General features: G+C 44.7%; 1 pseudogene; it reads right to left on the bottom strand.

Moving 5' to 3' along the window:
• Window positions 1-1927: 1927 nt before the first annotated feature.
• Window positions 1928-2782, bottom strand: LOC103608745 (annotated as a pseudogene).
• Between the last annotated feature and the right edge of the window lie 477 nt (window positions 2783-3259).

Raw genomic sequence — 3259 nt, 5'->3', positions numbered from 1 at the left:
TCCCATACATGAGGCTCCACCCTCGTGACCTCATCACCCCAGTGGCCTCCCTTCCAATATCGTCATATTCGGGGTTAGGCTTTCAACATATAAACTTTAGGGGACACAAACCTCCCTGTCCTTCTCACATATCCCATACATGAGGCTCCACCCTCGTGACCTCATCACCCCAGTGGCCTCCCTTCCAATATCATCATATTCGGGGTTAGGCTTTCAACATATAAACTTTAGGGGACACAAACCTCCCTGTCCTTCTCACATTCACGTCATCCCAACAGCCCCAAAGTCTTACCTCATTCCAGCATCAGCTCTAATGTCCAAAGTGCAAAGTCTCATCTAACTTGGATATGGGTGAGACTCGAGGCACCCTTCGTCCTGAGGCAAAGTTCCCTCCAGCCACATGCCTGCAAAACCAGACAAGGTAAGCCCTTCCAAATTCAATGGTGGGATAGGCACAGGGTAGACATTCCTGTTTCAAAAAGGAGAAATAGGGAAGAAGGGAGGGAAGGGGTCCTGAGCAAGTCCGAACCCTTGCAAGGCAAGCTCCGTGAGATCTTGAGGATGGAGGGTAATGTTCTTCGGCTCAATGCTCTGCTTTCTGGACTACTGGGGCGGAAGTCCTGCTTTGGGACCCAGGGGGTGGCAACATCACAGACAGGTATACAGGGAGAATGATTTGTGAACATGAAGACAACAGTTTGCAAGCCACAGAGAGAGGCCTGGAACAGATTCTCCCACACAGGCCTCAGAAGGAACTGACTTCTCTGACACCTTGACTTCAGACTTCAGCCCTCTAGGACTGTGAGAGAGAACATCTCTGTCGTTTAAGCCTCCCAGGTTGTGTTGCTTTGTTATGGCAGCCCAAGCAGGGAACATTCTGGTTGGGAGTGGAGTCCTCCAAAGGGGCACCTCCTGCCTTTGTCCTGCAGAGCTCAGGCTTTGTGCCTGGCTGCAAATGACACCTGGTCACATCACATGCCAAATCAACATTGATTCTGTGGTTTTCCAGCTCTCCATTTCTCACAGCTGTGTAGCATCCTGCTTCTATTGCCTGTAGCTTGATTTACCTCACCTACAAGTAATGGGGGTTTATGGTCTTCTTCTGCCCTTGGACTGGGATGTATACCATCAGCTCCTCTGGTTCTCAGACCTTTGGACTGGGACTAGGGTTACACCACTGGCTTTCCTGGTCTCCAGATTGCAGATGGCAGATTGTGGGACTTCTCAGACTCCATAATCCTTAAAATAAATATCCCTTTATATAAATATATATAAATATATAGTCTTCATTCTTATTTTGATAAATGGAGTATCAATTTGTTATTTTTTGTCCATGTTCCTAATCCTAATCTGTCAGGGCTTCTTTCCTTTCACCTCACTGTTGTCAGAAATATCTTTCAATTTACTGTCATGATGAATTTAATGGATATGCCCTCTTTTAAGGGGAGGGTTCTGTTGGCCAAGACAAGGTGCGGATGGGCCAATAGGGGAGATGTTGGTGTCTCAGTCAGGAAGGCTGGGTTTTGCTGCAGTAACAAGTAGCCCCAAAGTTCTGGAGGCTTAAGACAATTTGCTAAAATGTTACTCTCCTTGATAGCTTGAAACATACCTATTTGCAAGATAGCAAAGAATGATGACTTCACTTGGGAGAGCTCCACGCTGTCAACTTGTGCTGCCCTTGACTCTCCATGCCCCTTCCTGCTTCTTGTCTATGACCTCAGTTGTGATTGCTGAAGAGGAGGAAAAGTTCCATGAGCAGCTTGTACAGATAATCATTGGATCTCACATTAAGCTTGGAGCATGATGGCCGCTTGCACAAACCTTACAATGTGTTACAGAGGAGCCATGAGTGTGTCTTTGGCTTCCACCTTCTTTTTTTTTTTTTTATCTGTTTGGTCAATAAGTTTATTGTCTTTATATGAAAAACCCTCATAGTAAATTGTTTGGTTGAGTTCTCAGCAGTCTGCTCCTGTGCTCTGAGGAAGCTTGCCTCCTTCTGAGCTACCCGATCTTTCCTCTGGGCAAGGAACATTTTGGGACGGTTCCATCTCGTCTTTTCAACTTCTTTCCTGGGCTTCGGCTTGTAGACTGGATCTCTCCTACAGCAGCAGGAGCTGTCTTACACATCTCCTCCATCATGTCTGGAGTCACAGTACTCTTTATGGATTGACAGAACTGTTTCCTATAAGCATCTTTTTCCATTAGGTAGCACATATCATCTGCAACCTACTGACCCATGATGTGCCTCCAGTGTACTCCTGTGTTAAATTCCTTGCTCAGGGGATCGTTTGGTGCTATGAGGGATAGACAAGTGTCCATCTACTGCACCCTTCAGGGCCCCAAAAACTTTATTGCCAGTGATAGTTCTGGCATCCAAATAGCAGGTGAAGGCACCGGGTAGACCTCAATGCTGTCCACATTGTGATCATCTCCTTCACAGATCTCGTCCATGCCAAACCTATTGAGAAGACTGTGGGCCAGCAGCAGGCCAGTACAATATGCTGCAGTGTAATTTGTCAGGCCAACTTTCACACCATATTTTGGTAATTTGGGTGCATAAGCTGTGCAGACTACCAGGTCCCCTTTTGTACGGGCATAAGCAATCTATGAATGATATCTCTGTTAGTCACATTAACTATCATCCTGTATCTGGGCGTGTTGTACTTATTTTTATCCCAGATCACAAAGTGTTTCCAAGTGTAGTAATCAGTTTACCCTCTCGTCGCCTTCTAAATTTCATTTAGTATCTCTTAAAGCAGGCCTTATTCTTGACAACCTTAACAAACCCATGTCTGTGGCTCGTCACAGAGCTGCAAGCCCAGCCTGTCATCCACCTTCTTCAACCTCGGTGGCAGGTGCGAGAAGAGCAGCAGGATCCAGGTGGCCTGGGCCAGCAGAAGACAGAGGTGATCGTTGCTTCTCGGGGTTTTCTTTTACAACAAAAGATGGATTGTAAGTTGAATTTGGGGACAATGTGATTTATTATAATATTATTGGAAATAATCAGATGAAGAAAGGTGCTTTTTAAAAATCCGTTTAATGGTATTGACAAAGGAAAAGCATCTCTCTCTCTCAAAGGTGGCTCTCATGTAACTAACATGCAATATTTTTATTACAGTTATTATGGAGTTGTAATTATAAAAGTAATATCGGTTCACTGGAAATATAAAGAAAAGCACACACACACACAAAACACATTAATCTCACTGCCTAAATATAAACTCTGTAAATATTTTGTTTTATTTCTTTTTGATTTTCC

The sequence above is a fragment of the Galeopterus variegatus genome, unplaced genomic scaffold (assembly GCF_000696425.1).
Source record: "Galeopterus variegatus unplaced genomic scaffold, G_variegatus-3.0.2 Scaffold8762, whole genome shotgun sequence".
In the NCBI taxonomy this organism is placed as follows: Eukaryota; Metazoa; Chordata; class Mammalia; order Dermoptera; family Cynocephalidae; genus Galeopterus; species Galeopterus variegatus.
This window is presented reverse-complemented; position numbering and strand designations above follow the sequence as displayed.